The sequence below is a fragment of the Ovis canadensis genome, chromosome 22, assembly GCF_042477335.2.
Source record: "Ovis canadensis isolate MfBH-ARS-UI-01 breed Bighorn chromosome 22, ARS-UI_OviCan_v2, whole genome shotgun sequence".
NCBI lineage: Eukaryota > Metazoa > Chordata > Mammalia > Artiodactyla > Bovidae > Ovis > Ovis canadensis.
Genome location: NC_091266.1, coordinates 58,659,305 through 58,678,632, shown reverse-complemented (window position 1 = coordinate 58,678,632; position 19,328 = coordinate 58,659,305). Strand labels below are relative to the sequence as shown.

General features: G+C 46.9%; 1 pseudogene; it reads left to right on the top strand.

Annotated features, from left to right (window-relative positions):
• The first annotated feature begins 14,442 nt into the window (after window positions 1-14,442).
• On the top strand, window positions 14,443-15,798 carry LOC138427657 (polypeptide N-acetylgalactosaminyltransferase 11 pseudogene; annotated as a pseudogene).
• Window positions 15,799-19,328: the final 3,530 nt, after the last annotated feature.

Sequence of the window (19,328 nt, the reverse complement as noted above, 5' to 3'; positions counted from 1 at the left end):
CAATGAGGAGAAGCTGGTGGTGGCAAAGAGGAGGCAGGGAGAATGGCACCAGGCCTCAGACGTGGGACTGGGTTTTGAGCAGAGCCTTGGGGGTGCTCCAGACCCACAGGGAGCTCAGCAGAGACCACACAGATGGTTCCAAGAAACACAGAAGAGCAGGAGCATGCTTCTTGCTGAGGAGTAATGGAAACATTTCAGAGAGTGGCTCCTTCAGTTTACAAGTGTGTCATGGGCTTTTGTTGATCTTCTCCTTCAACTACCTTAAAAGGAAAAAAAAAAAAATGCATGTAGTCCATCTTGACTTTAGGAACATCTCAGAAGAAGACAGAGAAAGAAGGCAAAATAAATGGTACTGTGTTTAGACAGGACAGCAAGAAAACCTTGGGTCCTTAGGAGCGTTTGGCTGGTTTCATAGAGATTTAGCTGCTGATATTGATTGGCTCCTCCACAAAGATTAAACAGTATTTGCTTAGTAAAAACAAAAACAAAAGATGCAAACAAACAAACAAACAAACCAAAAAAACCCCTTTTTAAAAAATAAATGGAGTGGAAAAACTTTTTAATTCCGAAGAAAGATACAAATTTTTTTTTTTCTTTTCAATTAAGAAATTGCAGGACAAGCTTTAGGATCTAATTGCAAATCTAATTTTGGTGAATCTTGTGCCTCTGTAAGCATTTCAAGCATCATCTTCCCAGCACTCTCCCCCAAGACAGCAGTGAAATGGGAAGACTGGTGTAATTATTTCCATTATACTGAGGAGGAAATGAAGCCTGGGAATGGTCAGGAACTTGCCTAAGCTCCTTTCAGTTTATTGAGAAGCAGAAATTGCCATCTATGGGGTTGCACAGAGTCGGACACGACTGAAGTGACTTAGCAGCAGCAGCAGCGTTTAGTAAAAGGACAGATAATTAAAAGGTTTGCAAGATGGGAACAGAAAAAGGTCCACAGTGAGCTATTTTGTCTAACTGTATGCCTTGGTTTGGGGATCCGTGAAAGTAAAGTCTAAGGCAGAAATTTGGGTGCAGGGAGTTTCTTAAGGGGCTGCTCCCAGGAAGCAGAGGTGAAGGAGCTGGGTAAGTGATGCAGAAAGGAAACACCAAGGTAAGGCTGCTGTGGTTGGCAATGGTGGTTCATGCCCCAGCATCTTTGAGAAGCAGGCAGATGCCAGCTGCTATCATCTGTGAGAGCGACAGGAGGCTGGAGCTGGTGTGAGCCTGGTGGGCTCCTGGGTATCAAAGAAGGGCCTGAGTGTGAGACACAGAGCCTTGAGGGGGACACTGCTGGCAGGAAGTAAGTGTGAAGCTCCGGTGACAGGAGAATGGACCTAAGGGCACGGTCACTGAATGCATCCCTGGCACATGTGAGAAGTGGGACCAGGAACCTGACTTATCCACGTAAGGACCGAGGGGGAGATGCTCTGAACTGAGCACCTCCATGCCCTACATTAGTGAAGACCCCAGTGATCTCTGCCCTCTCGTTTGTCTGATAGGCTGCTGGTTACAAGGAACCCTAGACTGTGTTGTCTATGAATCAGAAGGATAGAACATATTGTTCTTTCATCCATGTGTTCAGGATGGAAGATGCACAGTAATCCAACGGAGGGTAGCAAGTGAACCAGAGCTGGGCTGAACATTTCTAGTCATCGACTCATTTACTCAACAGATGGACTGAAGCCTACTGTTCACCAAACACTGTGCTGAGCCCCAGGGGTACAGCAGGGAAGGAAATGTTACCAAATCAGGTCTGGCTGCTCGCCGCTCGAAAATCAGAGAGATGTGGGTAGAAAGGAAAGTTGCTTTTAATCCAAATGTCGGCAATCTGGGGAGACGGTGGACTTAGTGTCCCTCAAAAACCACCTCCGAAGATGCTGTTCAGTCGTGATCATTTTCAAAAGGAAAGGGGAGTCACCTCAGTTAATCATGGAGATGGGAGTCAGAGTCATCAGCATCTCCCACTGTGTACAGGCTTGTGTACAGGCTTGTGTGCAGGCTTGTTGACTTCTTGTTTTGCTGCGATTTCGTTCACAGTTTATTCTCGAGATTACTGAAGGGGAAACTGGGAAAGAGATCTGGTCATCTGTTAACTACTTGGTCTTCACTTCTACTTCTTTGATCTATGGAGAAAGCCAACAGATTAGGCAAGGAACTGTGTGATCAAAAGATTTGAAAGGTGGGCTTGGGCCACAGATGAGTAGAATATGGAGGGTACCCGGTTTAAAGTTAGGGACAGGGCAAAGTGCCCCCCCCCCACCCCGTAGAGAGCACTTCTCTGCCAAAAGCTGCTTTCTGTCTTCATGGAAATGGTTCTTTCCAAGTGTTCTTCTGGGTGTCCTGGTGAGTGTGCTCTGGTTTGAAGACTATCCTTGAACTCACAGGTATAGGAAGTCAGGTGCGGTAATTCCTTGTCAAATGGACTGAGGTGCTCAGCTACTGTGCAGGTTAAAGTCATCCAGGAAGGACAAAGAGGTCTGCAGGATGTAAACATCTTCATCCAGAGAAGTGAATTTCTAGAGGCAGATAGGAGGCCAGCAAATCTCAAGCCTTCCTGATAGATAAAGGGTTAGTTCTTGTCTGATCACGTATCTTTACATCCCATAGATCAGGTACTATTTATACCCTAATATCCTTGTGAAGCCCAAAGAGTCAGACACGACCGAGTACACATCACCAACCTACTCAGGGAAGATCCCCTGGAGGAGGAAATGGCAACGCAATCCACTATTCTTGCCTGAAAATTTCCATGGAGAGAGAAGCCTGTCGGGCTACAGTCCAAAGGGTCAGACACAACTGGGCACGCATCACACCCTTATGAAAAAAAAATGTACCTTCTGCAGGAAGGAAGTATCTGTACTCTGCAAAGACATTATGTGTTTTCCTGGGGGTGTGTCAATCTACTGAAAAATTAATACTATCAGCTTACACATTTAAGTTACTGACTATCAATCATCCCACTCAGCATAAATGCCAGAGGCTGATTTACATTCTTGTTCCTGACATGAGCTCTGGATGTAACATTTATCAGGCAATAGAAAAATAACTGTAGGAGAGAGAAATGGGAGGTTATTCTAGGGGTGTCCTTTAGTGGGCACCACTTGACAATTTCCAGCCTTCACACCACAAGGAGTTGCCTTCCTAAACCCAAAGCCCCTGGAGAGCTAGGTATTAGTGTGAAACCAGGTCAGAGAGTCATTTCTACAAATTCTCATGCATCCCTTGAAAGGTGAATCATTGCCCATTTTAGCAGGTTCCCAGACCAGGCAGCGGTTTGTGAGAGGAGGCATCATCTTGCTCTTATTCAAGCTGAGACATAGGCACAGAGTCAACAAAAGACAGTGCCAACCTAGGAATGCACCCTGCATGCTCAGCCCCTGGGGACAACCAGCACCACTTAGCCACCTGCAGAAATGCAGCCATCCCATCTTCTGATTGGAGGCTACCCCACAGGGTCATCGGGGCTTCCTTTCCTGAAGACTTTTAGAAGACTGATTTGAATTAGGACTTCCCTGAAGGTCCAGGAGTTAAGCCTTCACCTTCCAAGGCAGGGGGTATGGGTTCAATCCCTGGTTAGGAAGCTGGGATCCCACCTGCATCATGGCCAAAATAACAAAACAGAAACAGCGTTGTAACAAATTCGACAAAGACTTTTAAAACGTCCACACTAAAAAGAAAAAAAAATTTTTTTTTCAAAAGGACTTCCCAATGTCCATCTTCTAGTTGGAACCCTTTTCCAGGAGGAGTGGTACCTGAGCCAGCCCCAGACCCTTTCCCAAAGGGCTGGGGTTAATTGACGCCACGCAGGCCTACCTTCTCAAGCCCAAGTGTGCGGCCACACTAGCCCATGCAGCGGGGAGTAGGGTGGAGGAGACAAGCCTAGAGGGAGGCTGGGGAGACCCTCAAGAGACAAAGAGATTCAGGAGGAGGGAGGGCCTTGCTGGAACAGCTGCCACTCTTCTCCTGCCAGCGCCAAGGCTGTGGTCACTCTGCATAGGATCCATGTGCCTTAACTACAGGGGTGGCGTTTTGTGAGAGGAGGTGCCATCTCGCTTTCGCTCAGACTAAGATGCAGGACAGGGTAGCAGCCAAATATGCCAGGCTAGGAACGGAACACACGCAGCATGCATGCCCAGTCTGGAATCATCAACCACTACACTAAGTGAAGAGAGACAAAAGAGCCTCCTGATTAGGGTGAAAGAGGAGAGTGGAAAAGAAGGCATAGAACTCAGCATTCAAAACACTAAGATCACGGCATCCGGTCCCATCACCTCATGGCAAATAGGTGGGCACAAAATAGAAGCAGTGGCAGGTTTTATTTTCTTGGGCTCCAAAATCACTGCGGACAGTGACTGCAGCCTTGAAATTAGAAGGTGCTTGTTCCTTGGAAGAAGAGCTATGACAAACTTAGCATATTAAAAAACAGACACAACTTTGCCAACAATGGTCCCTATATTCAAAGCTATGGTTTTTCCAGTAATCATGTATAGATGTGAGATTGCGCCACAAAGAAGGCTGAGAGTTGAAGAATTGATGCTTTCGAACTGTGGTGCTGAAGAAGACTCTTGAGAGTCCCTTGGACACCAAGGAGATCAAACCAGTCAATCCTAAAGGAAGTCAACCCTGAATACTCATTGGAAGGATTGATGCTGAAGCTCTAATACTTTGGCCACCTGATTTGAGGACCTGGATCACTGGAAAAGATCTTGATGCTGGGAAAGATTGAAGGCAGGAGGAGAGGGAAACAACAGAGGATAAGATGGTTGGATGACAACACTGACTCAATGGACATGAGTTTGAGCAAGCTCTGGGATATGGTGATGGACAGGGAGGCCTGGCGTGCTGCAGTCTATAGGGTTGCAAACAGTCAGACACGATTGAGTGACTGAAAAACACCACCACCAAGAGGTGGCCCAGAGCTACCAGCTCGGCTAGATTTTTAAGAAAAGGCTGAAATTGAGATTTTTACAAGACTTACATATTGGTCACTAGTTTAAATGAAAATAGTGGCTGGGGTTTGTGGAGATGAGTTTATGACTTCTGATTTGACTCAGCTCTGTTAAATTTTTCTTTCTTTTCCTTTCCACCTCCCCACCCCAATCCCAAAGAACTAGCACATACAACCTAGGCCTCTAAGATCCTATCAGTAACTCGAAAACAAGAGGCATCTTTGTTTGAACTTAAGAGTCTGATTCAATCTTTTCAAAGCATTTAACTCAATTATAGCTTAAGCCAGTCCCCAAAACATTGTCAGTGGGAAATATGATCTCTAAGATATGTATATCATATTTAAGATCTCTAAGAGGAGTTGAGGTTACCAAGATCACTTTTAAGGTGATTTGTATTAACCTTTTGGGGAAACAAGTAACATTGTCTTCAAGCAATTTAAATAAAGGCACTTTTGTCTTCTAAAGTTGCTTGTAACTCCTACTGTCTACCAATCTGCTAAAGGAAAGGCTATATTATATATTTCTATATACATATATATATAAAGAAATATATGTGTGTGTGTGTATATATATATATATATATCTTTTCTGTCCTAGAAAAGCTCAATAAAATGCTTTTGCTGCTTAGTCACTTCAGTTGTGTCTCTTTGTGATTCCATGGACCGCAGCCTGCCAGGTTGCAGTTCTAGGATTCTCTAGGCAAGAATACTGGAATGGGTTGCCATGCCCTCCTCCAGGGGATCTTCCCCAACCAGGGATCGAACCCGGGTCTCCTGCATTGCAGGCAGATTCTTTACTGCTGAACCAGCAGGGAAGCCCTGATAAGATGCTACATGTTGCTTTTGCATGATTCTTCTCTCCTGGCAAGCATCAGTTCAGTTCAGTTCAGTTGCTCAGTCGGGTCCGACTCTTTGCGACCCCATGAATTGCAGCACTCCAGGCCTCCCTGTCCACCACCAACTCCTGGAGTTCACTCAGATTCATGTCCATCGAGTCAGTGATGCCATCCAGCCATCTCATCCTCGGTCTTCCCCTTCTCCTCCTGCCCCCAATCCCTCTCAGCATCAGAGTCTTTTCCAATGAGTCAACTCTTCACATGAGGTGGCCAAAGTACTGGAGTTTTAGCTTTAGCATCATTCCTTCCAAAGAAATCCCAGGGTTTATCTCCTTCAGAATGGACTGGTTGGACAGGAAGGAAAAGTGGTCCTCTGGGGTCAGGAGATTAGGTGAGGGGCCTCTCCCAGAGTCAGGGTTCCTGGCACCAAAAATGACTGAGAGAAAAGGACAGAGAGAGGAATGGCTCCCAAAATGGGCTGACAAAGGAAAGGGACTTGGGATATTGGGTGTCGAGGTGAGGTGCAGATGGGGGAAGGGAAGTAGCATTAGTTATGGGGATGGAGAAGAGGAAAGAACTCAGCTGGCAGTGGTCTGAGTGTAAGTGGGGGTCCAGTGGAGGAAGAGGATTTGATTTGTTCCTTGACTTTGCTTCTCAAGGGTATCACCATTTGAAACGGGTACATAGGGTCATCCCCATGAGAGACGTTAGGGCTCTTTCAATTGCATGTGATAGAAGAGCAATGGAAATGGGCTTAAGATGCAAAGGAATGCCTTAACTACTGCAACTGAAACTCAAGGAGTGAGTGGGACATCAGGTATAGCTGGATCTGGGTGCGGGTCATGGAGAACCTATCTTCATGACTTGTCTCTGATTTTCTTTGAAGTTGCTTCATGGTGGGCGGGTTCTCAATGTGTTTTATCAGAGATGAGCCTTAGTAGTGCTAGACCTTCATTTGACCAAATTAACACCAAGAGAGGAGAGATCCTTTCCCTAGTAACTCCAAGAAAGCATTTGGATTGACCACGATTTTTCAAATTTGACCTGTGTCAAGGAAAAACACATTGTTTTCCTTTACGTTCCTACGACATACTTCTGACACCTTTCTGCCATCAAAACTTAGGCTGTGGGTTTGCTTTTTTAATGAGGACTTTTGCATTAACTGTACTTTGAAATGTCAAGATGGCTCTAACTGTGGATCAGGGTACAGGAGGGCCTGAAGAAAGACGTCATTTGAGAGTCTTGGGAAGGATAAAAGCACAGTCCTGAGTGGCATGGTTGGTCATCCTGTCTTCTCCACTCTCCTGCTGATTTCTCATCTCCTGACCCTGAACCTGACCAAGGGTAAATTCAGTTTTAGAAGCTAGGGACATGACTTTGCATCATCTCCATGGAGACATCTTGAAAAACTGTGTTGAAAAATTCCTGGAATTAGATACCCTAGAGCAGGGAGGTCTGTCTTTACCTGTGCTTTAGAACAAGCTGATCCACAGGTGAGCTCGAGGCTAAGGTGGTTTGGGATGATCAACAGGCAGTATGGGTGCCATGTTAGTTTTCAGCCAAAAGCTATAGTCCAGGAAGTCTAGAGAGAATACTGGCTGGGCTAGAGTTCCCTGGGGCAAATGGACATAACTTGGGGTCCCCAAGCAGGATAGTCTATTGCTGAGCATCCCCCAAAGACACCCACTCCTTGTATGCACTGGGCTGCACCTAAATGCCTGCAGGAGAGCCAGCCCATAGCTAGAGCTCCTCATCACACACTCCCCTGTCCCAATCCAGCAGTTCAGGTGCAGGCAGCCCAATCAGGGAACTAGGGACTCTTCAGTGTGCCCCCAAGTTCTTGCTTCCCTTTTCCTACAGAAATTTCTCTACCAACAGTCAACACCAATGCCATCTTGGATGTTCTAGCTCAGTAAGGAGCTTCTTGATGAAGGTGAAAGAGACTTTATTTTCTTGGGCTCTAAAATCAGTGGGGATGGTGACTGCAGATATGAAATTAAAAGATGCTTGCTCCTTGGAAGAAAAGCTATGACCAACCTAGACAGCACCGAAGAATTGATGCTTTTGAAATGTGGTGCTGGAGAAGACTCTTGAGAGTCCCTTGGACTGCAAGGAGATGAAACCAGTCAATATTAAAGGAAATCAATCCTGGATATTCATTTGAAGATCTGATGCTGAAATTGAAGCTCCAATACTTCGGCCACCTGATGTGAAGAGCTGACTCATTGGAAAAGACCCTGATGCTGGGAAAGATTAAAGGCAGGTGGAGAAGGGGATGACAGAGGGTGAGATGGTTGGATGGCATCACCGACTTGATGGACGTGAGTTTGAGCAAACTCCAGGAGGTGGTAATGGACAGGGAAGCCTGGCGTGCTGCAGTTCATGGGGTCACAAAGAGTTGGACAAGACTGAACGACTGAACACCTGGCACCTCACTTGTCACCCTTGTCCCAGCCCTGGGTGGTAAACAAGAGCCCTCAGGTGAGTACAGCCCAGACATCATGTGGAACAGAGGTACCTCCCTGATGATCCCAGTAGAGCCACAAAATCTTGAGAGATAATAATATGGTTGTTGCTTTAAGCCAAGTTTTGGGGTGGCTTGTTATATAGCAATAAGCAACCCAAACAGGTGTTTGACAGTTCCAAACCTATATCCTCACAGGATTGACTCAGGCCAAGTGTCCATCCATGAACTGGTATGATGGTGGCCAAGGAAGGTGCTGACCAGCCAGATCTGGGTCACACATCCAGCCCTGGAACTGGAAGGCAGTCAGCTCTGCCTGTTAACCCAGACAGAGAGCAGGGAAGTGCCTTTTCCAAGGAAGACCAAAGTGTGGTTATCAGAAGAAGGGCAATGGACCAGGGAAGAGCAGATCCAAGCAATAGTCAGCTACAGCTGGATGTCCGGGGACCCCAGCAGAGGCAGGCAACCGCTGGACTGGGAATCCTGAGGGCGTTTATGTAACCATAGCGACGTCTACCCTTGTGTGGATTACAGGAGATAATTTTAGGTAAACCATTACATCCAGTGCCCAACACACGGTAAATGGGCATCTATGGATGGCTATTATTATTTTATTTCTGTTAGTGCTATTGAGCCTGGAAGGCTGCAGTCCATGGGATTGCTGAGGGTCGGACACGACTGAGCGACTTCACTTTCACTTTTCACTTTCATGTATTGGAGAAGGAAATGGCAACCCACTCCAGTGTTCTTGCCTGGAGAATCCCAGGGATGGGGGAGCCTGGTGGGCTGCTGTCTATGGGGTCGCACAGAGTCAGACACGACTGAAGTGATTTAGCAGCAGCAGCAGTGCTATTGAACAGTATCTATATCATATGAATTGATATTCCTGTCTCTGAAGACACCAGCCTGAATTTGGTCCTAGCACAGACTATATTCACGCAGAAGTGCATTTGGCTCTATTTGAAGGACTCTCTCTGCTCTACGCGACCCAGTATTTAGAAGCAGAGAAGTGTAGTGCTTGTCTATTTGAAAGGTTGTCATCTTATTAACTCTTAGCCGCAGGGTCTGGACTCTGCTGTGGCTCCTTATTTAGGAGACAAATAACTCAGCCTGGCCTAGTCCTGTCTGGTTTCAAGGTTTCCATGGAGACGGCGGTCCAGACAGAGGTAGCTTTGGAAGACTCAGCACCTTCCCATGCAATTTGGAGACTGGCAGTCCTTGTTCTTGTGCATCTTCTGTGTTGAGGTGTGTGAGGTGTGTGTGTGTGTGTGTGTGTGTGTGTGTGTGTGTGTGTGTGTACAAATGCTTGTATGTTAGAGACGTGAAATTCTATATCCACAAGTGCACAAGTGATTGCCTCTTAAGAGACACATGCACTCCTGGAAATCACAATGGAAAGTCACCATCCGTGCCGTGGATGATGTAGGAGAAATCTCCAGGACAGCTGACCACAAATCCTCCTGTTAATGGAGTCCCTCTGCCGAAGGCTGGCTGGGCTACTGGGTAGCTGGTATTTCTTAATCTTTAACGTCAGAGGATAGACTGCATCACAGTTTCAGTTACGTGGATGTGAACAGCTTGGACAAGCACTTGGTCTTCCAGAGGCAAAGGTAGGAGCTGTGACTTTGGTCTCCTGGAGCCTGGATGCATGTGGTTTGGGAGCAGAGATGAGAGTCTGTGTGTCTCTGGGGCACCCACACCATCTCAGAGTCTGTGCCTCCTTCTTCACTTCACTCTCTTTACTGAGCATCTATTTGCTTTCTGGCCACTGAGCCACAAGCTGTTCAGTAAATGCAACTTTTTCCCTCCACCAGCTCACAGTCTACACCGGGAGGCTGACAGCAAACCAGGAATCAGAGCAAACAAGCTGCAAACGGTTACAGAGCCAGAGAATAGAGCTGCCTCCCTGTCTGAGGCTGGGAAAGTCTGGTGCATTTTGAAGAGACCCGTCAAACTCCCCATTTTTCTTCAAATATGCAGGGAGTGGGGCATGTGACTTTTCATAGACCCTACCCCTCCTCAGAGTTGCTGGCCACACAGTCCCTCATCCTGGCCTGGCCTCTATCTTCCCCACTGTGGTTTAGCACCTGAAGCCCACCATGCTCCCACTTCTTTCCCCAACCTAGATTGGAGCTGTCTCCTGATACGTGTGGCCCTTAAAATCTGCTAATGTAGGAGGGGACTTGCGATCTGGTTCCTGAGTGAGGTGGACTTGTCAGCTGGAGAGATGGGAAGAGCTCTGTAAAGAGAGGAAAGGGAATATGCAGAGGACAGGGGTGGGTGAGATGGCATGGCCAGGATCAGTCCCAGGAGGCTTGGCAAGGGTGGCCCCAGGGGAGCTGGGACATGGCTTAGAACTGGATTGTGGAGCCTGTAGTCAGCCACATAACAAGCATTCACCCAGGATCTGCCAAGACAGCAGATGTGAACGATCTTTGATTTTAAAAGACCCCACCAATATCCATGCATTGCTACTGGATCACACACTCATCATTGAGATTGGGGGCTGTAGGGGGCAAGACTCTGATCTTAGACCCCTTCCCTTCTGGAATTCTGCTCATCTCACACCATTAATGACTCCAAAATTGGTGTCTATGTCGAGACTGCTCCCCTGAACTCAGACTGTCCACTGAGCATGGGGACATTCCCACTTAGGAGTTACCTGGGTGTCTCAGACTCAGCCAGCTGAGCCCTGACCTTGCCTCACCCCCCACCTCTCCCACAGCTTTCCCTACAACAGGTCAGTGGAGAGTCCATCCTTCTGGTTGCTCTGGCTAAAAGTCCTGGGGTCATACAACCTGATTCCCTCTTTCTCTCTCACCCTCAGACCACCCCCAAGTGCACCTCATTGGTGCTTCTTTTCCAAACAATTCCAGATCTGATGGACAAATATCATTTCATGTCTAGCCACGTCTGCTATAGACTTCTCTTGCTACTTCTGCTCCACCTCCATCTATTTCTCAATCCAAACAGCCAGAGCAATTCTTTTCAAACCCAAGTCACACCACATCATTCTTCCACAAGGCCCTCAGTGGCTCCATCTTTGCAAAGATGGAGTAAAGATCAATATCCTTACTGTGACCCACAGCGGTTGCCAACCCCAGCAGCTGGAGCTGAAAATACACAATTTGGTCCTAACCAAACTATAGGTCCAAACAGACACTTTGGTCCTATAGTGGTTCCCAAGCCTAACCAGGCCCCAGGATCACCTGGAGTGATCATTCCCAACATGACTCTGGGGACCAGTCCCAAACCTGCATATCCATGAGAAGTTCCTTGACGGGGATGTTCTGCTGGTATCAGGGCCAGGGCTAGAGTGAGGCACCTAGGGTGTAAATTTGCAGGAAACAGTCACTTTGAGGTGCTAATTCAATACTGACATGGATTTGAAAATGAGCACCTCCTTAAATTCCTGTGGCCCCCAGCACCTCATTAGCCTCACCCTCGCCCCAGCCCTGGGTGGTAAGCTTCCTGTTTTTATGCATCTGCTTTCATGCGTGCTAAGTCGTTCAGTTGTGTCTGACTCCGCAATCCCAAGGACCATAGCCCTCCAGACTCCTCTGTCCATGGGATTCTCCAGGCAAGAATACTGGAGTGGGCTGCCATACCCTTCTCAGGGGATCTTCCTGACCCAGGGATCAAACCTGCATCTTTTACGTCTCCTGCAGTTTAGAGGAGAAAACAAGCAGGTTCTTTACCACTAGTGCCACCTGAATCCCAGAGATGCCCTTTCAACTTCCTGTGCCCTCCATCCTGACCTAAAGCAAGTACTCAAACTGCAGACTAGCCCTGCAATTGGATTCACTTCGGATCAACCATATTCTGTTGGGAGGAAGAGGATTGTTCAGAGGTGGCTGTGTGGGTGTTTCAGGGGACCTCACTACCCTTGCGCTGGTAGAGGTTAGACCCTAAGTTTTCATCCGCTCATGTTACTGACTGGTTGACAGGAGAAGAAGGGAGGGAAAAACCAGCCAGCTCAGAGGACCGATTTAGTCTTGTTAAATACACCGGAAGAGCAGAGTGTGGGAGTGATCAGCTCCCCGCTGTTTGTGGTTGTAAAGGTGCCTTCTTGCTAACGTGCAGAGAAGTTACTCTGCGGCTGCTCTGCAGGATAAATAATAAGACGGTTTCTTGTATCTTACAGGCTGTGGGGGGCGGGGGGAGGAGAGGGTGGAATTCTGAAGGAGATGAAAAACATTGTCTGAAAAAGTGAATTTCAGCTTCTTTTGGTTTTTCACATCTTATTTGAGGGATCTTATTGTTGCTAGTGGTAAAGAATCTGCCTGCCAATGCAGGAGACACGAGAGATGTGGGTTGGATTCCCAGGTTAGGAAGATCCCGTGGAGTAGGAAATGGCAACCCATGCTGATATTCTTGCCTGGAAAATTCTATGGACAGAGGAGCCTGGTGGCCTACCATCCATGGAGCCACAAAGAGTCAGACAGGACTGAGCGACTGATCACACACACACACCAGGAGGACCCTCATGCCCTTCCATTTTCTAGCATTTTATTGAAGAAATGCTACAGTTCGTCAGAAGTCTGCCTGGACCAGGAGACTGGCAGTTTTCATGATTTAGGAGGTGAGATGGTTCATCTTCATCAGCTAGCTACTTAATTAAACGCTGACCTAGGTGTTTCTGTAAAGTGGATGTGGTTCACATCTATACTCAGATGACCGCAAATAAAGGAGATAATTGCCCTCAGTAAGGGCAGGGGTTGCTCATCCAATCAGCAGGAGGCCTGAAGAACGAACACTGAGGCTTCCCGAAGAGGAAGAAATTCCATCTCCCGACTGACAGCAACTCCTGCCTGCGCTTCTGGCCTGCCGGCCCAGTGAAACTCACACTTACTAGCCCCCGTGATCACATGCTCTAACTTCTTAAAATAAATCTCTTCATATACTTGATTTTATTTCCTCGGAGAACCCTGGCTGATACCGGATGCCTTTATATTCCTTTTTTTTTTTTTGCTTTAAATAGATGAAAGGCAAGAATCTGAAAGCCAAGTGACTCCAACACAGCACACGCATGCACCTCACACGCTACAAGGTTGGAAAAAGAAGCCTGTGGGCCAGAGAGAGCTGGAAAACAGGGACGCTAGCCTTTATTATTTTTTTAGCTTTATTTAATGGGCAGAGGGGCGCAGCCGTTTCATCTGTCGAGGCCCTGCTCGCACCTCTGTCTTCTGTTCTCTGACCTCTACCTCATCCTGGTCCTCAAATGATACCTGACCTAGTCTCTGCAGACTCCTCCTTCCTCTGGCCTGGACTATTGAGATGGCTTCTTCCTACTCCTCTTTTTTTTTTTTTTGCCACGTTGTCATTCTCTCTCGGAGAAGGCAACGGCACCCCACTCCAGTACTCTTGCCTGGAAAATCCCACGGAGGGAGGAGCTGGTTCTGCAGTCCCTGGAGTCGCTGCGAGTTGGACACGACTGAGCAGCTTCGCTTTCACTTTTCACTTTCATCATTGGAGAAGGAAATGGCAACCCACTCCAACGTTCTTGCCTGGAGAATCCCAGGGACAGGGCAGCCTGGTGGGCTGCCATCTATGGGGTTGCACAGAGTCGGACACGACTGAAGCAACTTAGCAGCAGCACTCTTTCTCTAAACGTCTCCACTCCTTGATTTAGGCTCCCAGGGTCTTTTCTCTGCATCTTCTCTCTGTTTCCCTTCACCTGCCCCAGAAACATCCACTGAACATCCATTTGCTAGGTGACCTTGTCACTCAGTTTGAACCACTTCCTAAATCGTGATGCTTCTGAAGCCTTGTCTCCATCCTAGAATCCTCCCCACTTCTTCAAAATCATCCAACCAATTGCACACTGGACTTTTCCACCCAAGTCCCCCCTGAATCTCAGACTTGGCATATTTATGGTAGACCCATCATTCCCGACCCCGTGCTCTTGATCACGGCTGGCAGAGTTTCCATCCAGAGCTGGCACCTCCCCTAGCAACAAGTCAGTCATTCTGTTCACACCCAATTTCCTTAAGAGCAATGTAAATGCTTTGACTTTATTGAAGTGACGCAGTTAGATTCCTCTGAGACACGATCATTATTCTTGGTACGTGATTTCTATAATGGGATAAGCGGCTGTCTCTGCCCCTAGATGATACCTGAAAGAAGCAATATGTGCACCTGTGTTTTTAATCAAACTGGAAAAGAATAACCAGGGGCAACCTAGAGGCATAGTAAATGTGCTAATGTGCCTCTGGTAAGTTCATGGTGGCGGGCAGCTGGGTTGCATCCACGTGAGTAAATGACAGGATGACTGGAGACGGCCTCCGCTGGCAGTGCAGTGATTAAGAGTCTGTCAGCTGAAGCAGGGGACCCGGTTCTTTCCCTAGTCTGGGAAGATTCCACGTGCTCTGGGGTAACTAAGCCCGTATACCACAACTGCTGAGCACCAGCTCTAGAGCCCGAGCTTCACAACGGGAGAAGGCATCGCACTGAGAAGACTGAGCAACACAACAAAGAGGAGCCCCTGCTCGCTGCCACTAGAGAAAGTCCACACAAACCCTGAAGACCCAGCACAGCCAAAAGTGAGTGAATGGATGAATTTGAAAAAGACCGGTGGAGAACAGAACTCAGAGGGGCTCCAGGCCTTCACAAGGACATGACCTTTGTCCTAATTACAGTGGGAAACCATTGGACGGTTCTGGAAGGGTTGTGAGATGATCGGACTGAAGTTTTGGACAATTTGAGCTCCGCATGGGACAGGTGTGGATGCAGCCAGAATGGAGCCCAGACTCCAGGCCCTGATTCAGTTGGTCTTGGTATGCGGGAGGCACCAGGGAGATGTAAAATTCCTCACGTGATGCTGGTTTGGAGCCAAGCTTCTCGAGGTGAAACCACAGAAGCATGACCTCCCCTAGCCTAAGACTGCATCCCCAGAGCTTCTCACTCCTGCACCAGTCCAGGGCCAGGCTTCAGCACCAGTTTACAGCTCCAGCAGATTCTGCTCCAAGACATTGAAAGAGGCCCTTCAGCTACGCTGTGTCTACAGAGGGAAGCGTCACCGTGTGGATGGCCATTTATAACTGCAACCTGGATGGTTTTGCTTTTAGTTTATTTCAACTTCAGTGAAGTGACTCAGCCACTCAAGAATGGGTTTATCAAGGTGTCTGGCTCCGATGGATCATTCTGCACCACCCTCCCCACCACCCCAAATTCTATCCCTGTTTAACTCCAGGTCCAAGTTGAGTGTTAGAATGATAATTCAAAGCAAACAAAATCGTTTATGTCATAGATAACCACATTGAAGATCCAAAAGAAAGATAATGTGAAATTCTCTTCTTCATTGGGTACAATTTTTAATGAAAGTGGTCAGCCCTTGAGAGACCTGGGTTATCAGAAACATGCCTTCAGTAAGCTTCTGAGTAAGGGCTTGGCTGTTGCAGCGATGTGCCACACACAAGGAACACAGCATGGAAAGACAAGTCTGGCTCAGTGGATTTGTGAGTGACTGGCGGTGTTATTTGTTTCTACAGTGAAATCTGTATGCCTGGCTCCAGCCCATCCACAGCCTCCTAGACCACATGCCAGCCCAGCTTCTTTAGATTTTTCCTGTGAACAGCAGTTTGGATGAAGAACTAGATGGATATGTTCAAAACTAACTCCTTGGAAAAATTGAAGTAATAAATACAACGCATGGGGGATTGATCTGAGGATGAAAGGATCAGAGCAACTGTGATGTGACTGAGCCTTTGCTGTCTGTCCTCCAGGAGGACTGGCTGCCTGGTGACGAACACCATCACTGCTGACCCTCACCTCAGTTCAACCCCCTGTGTTGTGGGGAGGATTCAACAGGGGGCTCCCCTTCAGATGGGATCTCATTCCCTTCTCCAAGCTTGGAGGACCAGCAGGAGCTACTTTTCCAATGAAATCACCTACAGCTGCTGGAGAATTGTTTGCCTTGAACAGAAACTATTTCATTGAACTGGACAGTGAACTGGCACAAATAACTGGGAAGGAGAAAATTTAGAAATATCCCATCAGATCTGGATGGTGGAGGTCAACTCTTCTTCATCCCTCACTCTAAAGTTGGACACATATCTGGAGAAAGGTGACCATATGGTTCTCCTGAAGGTCAGGATATCATGACATGCATGAGGAGACTGGTTCATGTTCAGCTGGATGAATAGGATAAGTAGTACTTTTCCATAAGACCTGACCTCGGGTCCAAAAACTTTGGAAATATCAATAAACATGTTGAATTGAGGAGGAAGCTGGGTTGTAAATCACTTCAATGATATTTGGATAATGTTCACCAAGAGATGCATATATCTGAGCCCCATGCCAAACCCTTGCAACCCAATTTTATCAATAAAAGGTAAAAACCCCCCAAAGCTGTTCACTGGGAGAAGCTCTATCACCTCCAGATCAGTAAGTGTCTGGTGACCCAGGGCTGCCTAAGTCAGGAAGGAGGCCTAGGAGTGCTTAAGGGGTGTGGCTATGGTGACCCAAGTCTGATCTGAATTTATAATGAAGAGCATGGATTGGTTTTAAATAATCTCCCTTGCCTGGACATGTCAGAAACACGTTCATCAGGAGGCTCATGAAGTGTCATGGGTCAGGAGGGGCCCAGCAACTGAAGCTGGGAAGAATAATTGGCTATACCAGTGTTAGCTGGACGGTGACTGAGAGTGGTTGATCTCTTGAGCCACAAAGGCTGTGCTGCTCTGTTGGCGTCTCCTGACAACGGTGGCATTTGGAGGGTTAACATGGACACTGTGGCTGGAATGGTGATCCATCACACCTGTCCTCCTTGGACAGAGGTGTCTGAGAAGATTAGTGGAGGCACAGCAGATACACTGGGGACTGGAGCGCAGAGGGACCACCAGGAGGTGAAGAAGTAGGCTTCACCAGGAGGTGAAGAAGTAGGCTTCACCAAGACGTGAAGGTCACTTCTGAGCTGCTGTTAAGGAACTTTTTTGCTTATGACAGAAAACCAGAGTACAGCTGTAACTCGATAAAGAGTCAAGTTTGTAGAGAAGGACAAAACCCAGGAAATTGACATGCTTATTCAAATCTATTTATGCTTCTTTATTTAAATCCATTTTAATAATGGAAGGGCATTTATCTGATCAGAAATTGTTATGTTTTCCTTTCTTAGAAAACTTCATAGGAGACATTTTTTCACTTCTGTTATCATGTTCTAAATAGATAATTTTAAACAGATTGCATCCACATTACCTTCAACTCCAGAGGGCATCGTTTATAAGATTATATTTAAGAGGCAGTTAACTATTATAAATTATTCGATGAATTATAGGACTATCTACATTTAAAGGATCCTTTTTGTTACTAAAACAGTCCCTCAGTCATGTCCTACTCTTTGCGACCCCATGGACTGTAGCCCACCTGGCTCCGCTGTCCATGGAATTTTCCAGGCAAGAATACTGGAGTGGGTAGCCTTTCCCTTCTCTAGGGGATCTTCCCAACCCAGGGATTGAACCTGGGTTGCCTGCCTTGCAGGCAGATTCTTTACTGGCTGAGCCACCAGGGAAGTGTTTTTTATTACTAAAAAATAATAGTATGGAACTAGGTGAAATTTCCTGCATTATATTAAGTCCTCCAAAACCTGAGACCCTGTTACAGCCCAGCGAGGAAAATTCCTGCAGGGACTTCCCTGGTGGTCCAGTGGTTAAGAATCCGCCTGCCAGGGCAGGGGACATGGGTTCAATCCCTGGCCTGGGATGATCCCACATGCCATGGGCCACCTAAGCCCGAGGGCCCTAGAGCCCGTGGTCTGCAAGAGAAGCTGCTGCAATGAGCAGCCCACTCCCCACAACAATAGTAGCCCCCACTCGCCATGACTAGAGAAAGCCCACACAAAGCAATGAATATGCAGAGCAACCAAAAGTAAATTAATACTTTTTTTATGAAAAAAAGAAAGATTCCTGTAGCCTGAGCTTCTTCAGCCCAGCAGCCACAGAAAACGTGCTCTTCACCGAGGCAACCCGGTTCTCCTTCAGGCTGCTCTGATGTTGGAAAATTCTTCCTTATTTCAAAGACCAAATCTTCTCCATGGGTTCAGCCTTGCCCTCTTCACAGAGCACGCATTCCAGTTCTTTTAACAGCCCCACCCATGAGCTGGTGTCAGGGACCTCTGTTTCCTTCCCTTTAATCTTCTTTTTCTTTAATATATTATGCAGGCACGCAAGAGTATAAAAGTAAGATGAAGGGCAAATAAGCCAGACCTCCAGGCTCTGGAACCCTCCCCCAAGAAACAGTCATGTTACCGCTTCCTATCTTTACAAGAGAATTCTATGCATTTGCAAAGTATACACATTATTTTTTTAGGCAAAAGTATTACATCACTATTCTGCACCTTGCTTTTCTTGAACCTAACCTAATAATAAATTTTGGAGATGATTTCACATCAGAATTTAAAGCCCACCTGACTCTTTTAAAACCACATTTCATTAAACCAGTCCCCTGTTGATGGACACTAGGCAGCTTCCAATCTTTTGCCACTGCAAGCGAAATAACCATGAATATCCTTGCAATGCATATTCCTCTTCGTGCAGGTTATCTGTGTGATAAGTTTAGAGCAATGCAATTGCTCGATTGTCAGATATGTGCATTTAAAATGTTAATGCACATTGCCAAATTGCCACCCAATGAAGCGGCACCAGTTTGCTCTCCACCAGCAAGGTCAGTGAGTGCCTGCTGTCTCTCATGGTTAGATGAGCCAGTTTGTAATGCTGTCTTGGAACTGTCTTTCCCTGAACTGAACCCACTGTTTCTGTGTGACCCAATGACCTCAGTGAATGTAAAACGCCCTCTCTCAGGTGAGTTACTCTACTTGTCATTAAAAAAAAACAACACTTCAACACCAAAGCTGCCATTGTGGCCAGGGCCACATCAATGTCATTTAGTCATTAAGCTCTGTTCTGCAGTGTAGCTGCTGCCAAGTTCCTCCTTTTGCGGGCCTGGGCTTTTGGATTTTTGTATGCAAGCTGCAGAAGTTTCCACTTACCTGCGTATTGTTTTCTTTTTGCTGGTGTAACCAGTTACACAAATTTGGCACTTTAAATCAACACAGTCTCAAAATGAGTCTCAATGGGCTAAAGTCGAGATGTCA